The sequence below is a fragment of the Falco rusticolus genome, chromosome 1 (assembly GCF_015220075.1).
Source record: "Falco rusticolus isolate bFalRus1 chromosome 1, bFalRus1.pri, whole genome shotgun sequence".
Lineage (NCBI taxonomy): Eukaryota > Metazoa > Chordata > Aves > Falconiformes > Falconidae > Falco > Falco rusticolus.
In genome coordinates, this window is record NC_051187.1 from 109,695,127 (window position 1) to 109,704,428 (window position 9,302).

A 9,302-nucleotide genomic window follows, 5' to 3' on the forward strand; every position below is an offset into this window, starting at 1 on the left:
ATTGCTTTCTAATTTACAGTATTCACACTGAATGTCTGACAGTGCCTGTATCTAAAAAGATAACTGTTGGAGGATGTAACTTGGTGACTGATTTTGGGAGCTGGATTTTGAGGTTCCTTTCTTCCCACTGCTTATGGCAGTACAGCTGTTGGGGAGACCGTGCCATAAACAGGATCACTGGAAAGAGCAGCATTAAAGTATTACCTTGTAAATTATGGGTTGGGGGTTTTTTTTTGCAGTTTAGGTAATGTGCATAATTTGCAGTCAGGAGGCTGATGTGGACCTTCTGTGCATTCATGCTGCTAACAAGAGCTGCACAACAGCTGCTGACATTTCTCCCTGTGTTTTTAATCAAGGTGTAATTGCTGTTAATTGTGTAGTAATGTCAAGAGTTGGTGACAGTAACAGCTGAAAGTTGTGGCTGAGACTTGGAAAGGGATCTTAATGAATTTTGAGCCGTGTGTTGAAGCAGGGTGGTGATAAATGTCATGGTCTGGAATTACCTTGTGTGACAGGACTGTGACATGCTCATGCATTATTGAGACTGTTGGCCACATCCTGCTTAACTAATGAATGATTTTAGGGCTTGCTCCTTTTCAACACCACCCCTGTGTCCCAGTTAGCTGAATCTGGGGAAGATATGTGCATTTATAAAGGGAACCCTGAGAGTCTTGTAGATTTACTAGTATGTTCCTTTCAAAACAAAAGGTAATGCTAAGAGTTACTAACTTTTCCTTCCAATCCAATTCACCTCTTCCTCCACATTTGATTTATTCTGTGGTATTAATAAAACAGCATAAATGTTTTCTGTTGCAGTAGAAGCTTCCATAGACTTGGTTTACACAAACTTTCTTCAAATTGTATGTAAGATCTAGTGGTGGCTTAGGCAGAAATTATTTTGATTAATCTGTCTTCAGCATAGTATGGAGACTGGGTAATATATAGTAGGGCCAGATCAAGACCTGAGAGAACCAATGAAACTTGGAATGGACAAAAGATGTTGCCAGCTTCAGGAATTCCTTTCCCTTTCTACTCCTGGTCTTTGGAAACAGGATCACTGAAATAATCCTATTTTGGGGTATATTTTTTCTTAAGAAAAGATGAAGACAGCTAAGAAATTAAATGCTCAGCATTTATTCAAGCTTAACAAGTAATCAGACAAGGTTTGAGAGAGCTGTGCACTGTAACTGACACTGGCTTCAGAGGTGGGCATGTGGAACGGGACTTGCTTGTTATCCTCAGTTTCCAGTGCACTAGTGAGACAAAAGGTGGGAAGGAAGATTATCTAGAAGCAACAGTGTTCTGCAGGAGATGTTCATAGTTTTCCAATTATCTGCAGAGTAAGAAGAGAATGGAAGGTTAGAATTAGTAGTAGGTTAGAATTAATAGCAGTTAAATTACTTAAATGTGCAGTTAATATGTTATGCAGAGAAGGCCCCTGGCTAGTTTGGTTTTGAAATAATGACTGCAAGAGCAGACCCTTCTTAAGTTCATGGGAGATGAATGTGCAGCTCGTCATGCCTGAGAACAAGGGTGACTGTACTGTGACTTGTCAAAGTAGCATGATTTTTTTTTCCTGAACGTTACTGTTTACATATGAAGTGCTTAACATAATGTACAGCACTAAAGATGAAAACGGGAGAAAATAATTTCAATTTTGAAAGTACCATATTCAATGAGATGGAAAAACTGCACGGTTTCCCATAACCAGTGTATTATTCCTGGAAAGCAAAAATTTCTATAAAGTATCTTTTCAGTTCTCCCCAGTCCTTTGTTAAAGCCCTTTTTTTTTTTTTTTTTTTTTTTACAGGCAAAGTGGACTTGGCTATATGTTTTTTTGATTGTCGTGTTTTTAGGAAAGCTTTCTGGTCAGACAGTTTTCAGTTGGAGTTTGATCTTCGCGTGCTATACATAATGCACTTACTTTATGTGTAGCCCAGTACCTTACTAAACAGGTTTTGATGCTTACTTGTATCCTGAAATTTGTTGCATAATTACAGTCTTGAAAGTTTGTAAGTAAGCAAATGTAGCGGCATTTGTTTTTGTTTGGCACATCTGGAAATTGGTCAACTTCTTTATATGGGTGATGTTAGCTTGTACATTGATGCAAGTTAGGTGTGTGGGAAAGTGTTATTTTTCAGCCCTACATTATGTCTCTTAACTTACTCTGAAATACTTTTTAAAAAATATCTAAGAGACCATCTATCCCTAAGGACTAGGATACCCAGACAAATACTCAGAATATTTAAGAAACAGCAGCAGAATTTTGAGGAAGTTTCCTCAGCTTGCAAAGAGATTACAAATTGAGGTGTTTTGTATTAAAAAAACCACAGTTGTCCCATAGAATACATGTCTGCTAAGTAAAAAGCAAAGTGGATTATTCTCCTTGAGCTGCAAAGATTAATAGCATCCCTCCCCAGCAACCTTCTGTGGTAGTTTGTCATTCAGAAGCTGCTCTCTTGATATCCCCGACAGTGTGCTCCTTGGCCGGCTAGAGCTTCCTACAGTCTTACGTCCCATTATACTACCAAACAGTTAATTACCTGAGACTTGGACTTGATTAACCAGCACATCTGCCTGTGGTACAGGCATCTAAGGATGCGACCAATCTCTTCAAGGGGCACTTGTGGTTGCTATTGAAAAGAAAGTAATCTTGTGTCGGTTTTTTCCTGTTCAGTACCAAAATCCACAGTTAAATACAAATGTTAGAACTAGTGAGATTACATTAATTTATAAAGACTTACGTCCTCCATACTGTCAGAACCGGAGCTTTCAGTACTGTTATCCTGTAGAAAAAGAATGAATTTTCTTTTAGAGTGAGGTATAATCCCTCCTGCTTGTATTTCTTAAAATAAAAAAATAAGTACTATGGTTTTGTTTTGATTTTTTTCTTTTCCTGTTAGAAAGCAAAGACAGTTCTGCAAAGGGAACTTTCTAATCTTCAGTGTCTGTAATCCTGTCAGCTGAAATAGCTCACAGAGAAAATATGGGACCCATTGTTGGGCTGGGTATGAGTTTGTTACTAGTGCTTACAGTATTTTTTTTTTCTTTACAGTCTAAGGAGGGCCTAATAAGTTGAGAATCTAGGATGGTAATAACTTAAGTTTAGGCCTGTCACAACATGAGGATTTTTAAGGCTGCTGTGTAACTTTAAAAGCATGTGATTTCCAGTTCACAATGTTAACATTTCCTGCTTTGGATGCCTGTTTAGTTTCTTATTCAATACTTACCAAGTTTCCAAAAGCAAGAACAGTACTCAGAACACAAGAAAGCAACAGGAATTGCAATTTGAGAGAGAGTCCTGTAGAGCAGATTGAAAACAAAGAGTTAGTGTCCTTGTTCTGGCACAAGGAAAGATTTGGGGGGGATTATGGCTCTCTGTGTGGAGAGAGGAAAATCAGGCAGCAGGAGCTGTTCCTAGTTGAGTATGGTTTGTGGTGTAACCTTAACTGTTATTTCCATCTTAACTGCTCACATACATGGTCAGGGTAAGTCATGGAATAAAGCTTGCTATGCTTCTGCTTTTTGCTGCTTTGTGTTTTGAGATCTTGCTAGCATTTTACTTATTTTTGTCTTTGATTTTAACTCTCCCTTATTTTACTCTTTCCTAACAACGCTTACGGAAGCCTCTTGCGATTTTTTTTTTTGTTTTGTTTTAAGCAACAGGCATAGCAGCAGGGCATTGGTATTTCTGAGTAGTTATTGTCACGTGCTCTTTTTTCAGACTCACAGAACAGTTGAGGTTGGCAGGGTTCTCTGGAAATCGTTTAATCCATTCCCCAGACATGCTCAGAGTCAACTAGAGCAAGTTGACCAGGACTGTCCAGTCAGGTTTTGAGCATCTCTCAGAATGGAGAATCCACAGCCTCTCTGGGCAGCCTCTGCTAGTGCTTGACCACTGTCACAGTGGAAAAAAAGTTTTTCCATCCCATTGAGTCATGTGGTCTACAGCTGTACCCCAAATGATTTTTGTTACAAAATTTAGTCCAGGTAACATTAAAGCATGTATATTACCTTTGGATTGCATGTTGAACAGCAGGTTGGTGGATCAGACAGTCGGCTGGCTCCAGTGACAGTGTTGTGTGAATGGCTGGTGTCTATATATACAGTTTTGAGTACTACGGCTGACCTCAGAAAACCACAAGATGTCATGAATCATACCTTCTTAAGACCTTTTGGATATTTAATTTACTTCTCAGCTGATAAAGAAGCCTTTTTTTATGACCCATACTAATCCTTGGAGGATTGACAGGTTTGGCAATGGAAGAGTGTTGGTATTATAAAAGGGATATTTGTTGTGTATTTTTTTCAATACAGATATTCTGACTGTAGGGTTCTGCACACTTTAGTGGTTCTAGAGGAATACTTGGCAGATAATGCCCAGAGCTTCTAACTGAGAGGAATGTTACAAATTCAAAAATTACCTTTTTTTTTCCTGAAGAAATGGAAATGTGAGTTAAAGTTTCTGCCGCCTTTTGAGGCCAGCTGTATACTGGCAGCATACTTGCAGTTTGAGAGCTGTGTTTTCTACCATCTGACTATACGCAGTTTAAGCAAAAAACTATTGAAAGACAGTTTTCTAAAGAAGTTTTCAGTTGGTGTTTGGTCCTTCTGTTTGGTGATTATTTTAGTAGAAAAGTCTGAACTGTTAGTAAGTTGAAATTAATACATGTATTTGGGGTATTGCATCTTATTTTTGTAGGATGCAATTCAGAGGAAACTGGCGTTAGGTGGATCTGTTTGAGAGCACTGACATCAACAGCTCATCTCGGTGCTCTTTTCTGGGGACATGTATTATGCTTTGCACCCCCAGACATGCTTGTTGGATCACACGGGGGCTTGCAGCTGAATAAAGATGTGAGGTGAACTGTAAATTATTATAAAGCATCCTGTTTGCCTGTTGTGGAGACAATAGATATTGGTTGTAAAGCATAGGGATGAAAGAGCAGAAAGCAGAAAACATGCCTTTAATAGGATTTTCTACATTGGCGTGTTTGTGCAGTTACTTGACTCGTTGGAAAGATTGTCCTCATCCTCAGTGATAACATCTATTAACAGTGAGTGTAATTAAAAGAAAAAACCAAACACAAACAAACCAAAAAAAACACAAACAAAACCAAAAACCCAAAGAAAAAAAAATCCCAGAACCAAACAAAAGCTGAAACGAGACAGAAATGGAAATAAACTTTTGGTAGCCTTCTGTGACAGAGTTACAGTTTGACAGAACCAGGACGAGTGACTGATGTTATCTACCTGCACGTGTGCAAAGCTTTTGACACTGTCCCGCATAATATCCTTGTCTCTAAATTGAAGAGACGTGGATTTGATGAGTGGACCATTCTGGATAAGGATTTGGCTGGATGGTCACACTTGAAAGACTTGTGGTCAATGGCTCAATGTCCAAGTGGAGAGTGGTGACGAGTGGCGTTCCTTGGGGGTCCATACTGGAACTGGTGCTGTTAACCATTGTTGTTGGCAACACGGACAGTGGGATCGAGTGCACCCTCCACAAGTTTGCCAATGATACCAAGCTGTATGGTGTGGGCAACATGCTGGAGGGAAGGGATGCTGTCCAGAGGGACCTTGACAGGCTGGAGAGGTGGGCCCGTGTGTATATCATGAAGTTCAGTAAGTCCAAGTGCAAGGTCCTGCATGTGGGTCAGGGCAACACCCAGTATCAGTGGAGAGTGGGTTGAGAGCAGCTCTGAGGAGAAGGATTTGGGGGTGCTGGTGGATGGAAAGTTCACCACAGCCCAACAATGTGCACTTGCAGCCAAGAAAGCCAACGGAATCCTGGGCTGCATCAGAAGAAGCATGACCAGCAGGTTGAAAGAGTTGATTCTCCCTTTATACTACGCTCTTATGAGACCCCACCTGGAGTGCTGCCTTCAGCTCTGGAGCCCCCAGCATAAGAAGGACATGGACCTGTTGGAGCAAGTCCAGAGGAGGGCCATGAAGATGACCAGAGGGCTGGAGCACCTCTCCTGTGAAGATAGGCTGAGGGAATGGGGGCTGTTCAGCCTGGAGAAGAGCAGGCTCTGGGGAGACTTTATAGCAGCCTTCCAGTACCTAAAGGGGCCTACAAGAAAGCTGGAGAGGGACTTTTTACAAGAGGCTGTAGTGAAAGGACATGGGGCAATGGGTTGAAACTAAAAGAGGGTAGATTTAGGTTAGCTCTTAGGAAGAAATTCTTTACTGTGAGGGTGGTGTGACACTGGCACAGGTTGCCTAGAGAAGCTGTGGGTGCCCCATCCCTGCAATTGTTCAAGGCCAAGTTGTATGTGGCTTTGAGCAGCCTGGTCTAGTGGAAGGTGTCCCTGCCTGTGGCAGGGAGGTTGGGAACTAGATAATCTTTAAGGTCTCTTCCAACTCAAACCATTCTATGCTTCTGTGATATTTGGGAAATGTGCTGAAGTGTTGATTGACACTTTTCATGTACAGTACATGCAAGGTCGTTGAGAGGACAAACATGTTATCCAGACTTTATAGTGTAAGGGTGGTTTTCTGGGGAAGCATTCTGTGCGAAGCAGATCAGTGTTCTCCCACAAAGTGTAAAATCGTGGCCCCAACACCTGTTGGCATGGACTGTTGAGCCAGAATCCATAGGTGATGTGGTGGTCACCTGTATTTCCTTCTTTTTGGAGTCTTCCATGTGGCGATGCAGGAGGACTGAAAATTAAACTTGATGCAAACACATCTGGTATCAGTACGGCACTGCTAAGGAGATCCATCTCCTTTGAAAAGGAGATTTAGATGGCCAAGTTGATGAGAAAGAGAGAAGCCAGCTTGCCTTTGGCAGCTACAGCCTTCTGGTTTGTTAGCGCTGGATCAGATCACACAGAGGGAACCCACTTAACTGAGCAATTTCACTAAATTTTGGTGGAAAGGTTTTGTGAGTTAACTGCTTTTGTGCCAGTTGGTGGAATCTGGGCAGAGGTGGTGCTTCTCATTTATGGTATTTATGGCCTTCTGTCTGTTCATAAGCCTAAACTAACAAAATCTAGCTAAACTTCTTCATGTTTTTAAGCCTTTTTGTGGTGTCTTGAAAGCTCTACCCACGGTGACTCAGAGAAATGACATTTAATAGAGGAGATCATGCTTGCCAAGAGCTGAATGTCCTGTCTCGTAGGAGATGAGACCTAAATGGATGAGAGCAGGCTGTTTCTGTTGAATTTATTGTTGCGAGGACTGTTGCATGTAGCTGTTGAGGATGCTCGCCCTGGCGGATACAGTTCTAGGTCCTGAGGACAGACCTCATCTACAGAGGACTTGGTGGTGTTATGGATCAGAGGGAAGGATTGTCTGTTCAGGTGTTACGTCTATAGCAGTGGGTGCTTTGACTTAGAATGAAGAGAGGGGAAGTGCAGGCTGATGTTTTTCTTGGAATAGCCCATGTGTTGTCAGCCTTCTGTTAGGGTTGGAAGTTACGGCTGGATCCTAGACTTTGATATCCCTTAATGGACCCGTCTAAAAACATCTGTCCCCATCTGCTTTTCTTCTTGCTTAACAGTGACCTGTTGTTTTAGCTGAAATAGAGGGAAAGTCAGTAGGTCATATAATTTTAGTCCTGTTCATGTTATAACCAGCTGCGCACAGTGGATAAGATTGTGCCGTGGTTTAAGTATGAGCAATGAGTGCATCTGTGAGCGTACTCTCTTTATGTGCGTATATATGTGAATGTGTGTGTCTCAGAGGATGCCTGAGTCTTGGTAGGAATGTGATTTCACTCTTGATTCTCCCTCATAGAGCGGGAAAAATACTTATGACTAAACAGATGTTTAATTTAGGTTCATTAAAACTAAATGGAAACAACTAAGTCTACAGAAGGCCAACAAAATCATCACTTAGCTTTTTCTACTTCACAGAAAGAAATAATAAGGATTAAAATATTTGTAAGTTAAGCTAGAATAGTAACAACGATATAGTTAAAGTACTGATGGGGAAACTAGCTTTCATTTATCATCCTTACTGTTCTTATAATTTGTAGATCAAATATTGGTGGTGCTTGCACCCTCATGCACTGCAAGAGCTCAGGTGAAAATTTTTCTTGTATTGTGACTGCGACGTTTATCTATGCATGCATTAGCAAATGCTCCTTTTCTGTGTCTTGCAGTAGAAAAGTGAGAGTGGCAGCATCACTGAGAATTTCAAAACAGGTGGGATGTTGATGTGCTCCTTAATACATCAGGTGCTTCATATATCCGTGGCTGTAATCATCTTGGTGATGGTCAGTTTGCCCTGCAGAACTTGGACTGTTTAAAAGAAAATCTTCCCTGTTTGCCCTGATAAATTCAATTTCACTGTACCTTTTTCTAGTACTTGGGTTGAGCAGAGCAATGGTGAGTATTAGCCTCAGCGGAGAATAGGTTAATCTCTTGTGAGGTCTGCTTGTGTGAACTATATTTGATTGTTTTAAGGTGACTGACTCTTGGCTGTAGAAAGAGCAAGTAATCAATAGGTTGTAGTCAGGCAGAAAAAATGCTGCTAAAGTTACACCTTCCCCGAGACACTGGAAGTCCCAGCGGAAGGATCTTTTTCAAGTGGAATTAACGCAGAGAATGTGCTTTTGTACATGCAATCCTGGCTGATTTATATACACTGCCTTGTGGTGTTACAGAACATGAGGTGGGTGGCAGGTTAAGCTTGCAGGAAGAAGCCGTCAGTGAAACTGGTTTTGGTGGGAATTAATCTTTTGTTTGTGTAAAGTTCCTGTGTTGGAAATAATCATAGCTTGATTAGTTGTCTCCTAGGGCATCAGGCCGGAGTTGAACTAGGATTAGCAGCCCTTGCTGGTTCAAGAGCAAATTTGTGAGGGGCAAGGAGATTTCCACTGAGCTACCAAAACAGCATTTCTGAATTCCATTTTCTTTTCATTGGAAAGGTGTCATGGTTCAGGTGAAAGGTGTTTTCTGATCTTCCTTTGTAGTAATGGCATCTGGGGCTTCTTGCTTACAGCAGAGCATGACTGGAGTATTTTTGGTGAAGTGCTTGGCTCTAAAATCACGGTTAGTGAGATTCAGAAATAATCTCATTCTGTCCTTTTTTAATGCCTAAATTATGCCTGTCTTCAGGCAATCAAAAGTTGGGAGGTGGTGAAAGAAATAGTGTTTTTCTCAGGAAAAATGGTAGCAGTACTTGGTGCTTCTGTGGGAGGAGGGAAAAATGTGCCTGCTAAGGAGAACAAGGAGGTGTTGGAGCTATGATATTATCTGCTCCTTGTGATGGTGGACCTGTTGCTCATCAGTCTTTTGACACACATCCACACTCACCATGCTCATACAATTAGCTCATTACACAGTTTG

The 9,302-nt window shown here is 41.2% G+C and overlaps 1 long non-coding RNA gene across 1 annotated transcript; it reads right to left on the reverse strand.

The window, feature by feature from the left end:
• Window positions 1-83: 83 nt before the first annotated feature.
• LOC119151707 lies at window positions 84-3,474 on the reverse strand. The gene is made up of 4 exons (XR_005105519.1): window positions 3,231-3,474; window positions 2,745-2,786; window positions 2,544-2,633; window positions 84-1,333 (listed from the first exon to the last, which is right to left on the reverse strand). It is a non-coding gene; the product is annotated as an uncharacterized LOC119151707 (long non-coding RNA).
• Window positions 3,475-9,302: the final 5,828 nt, after the last annotated feature.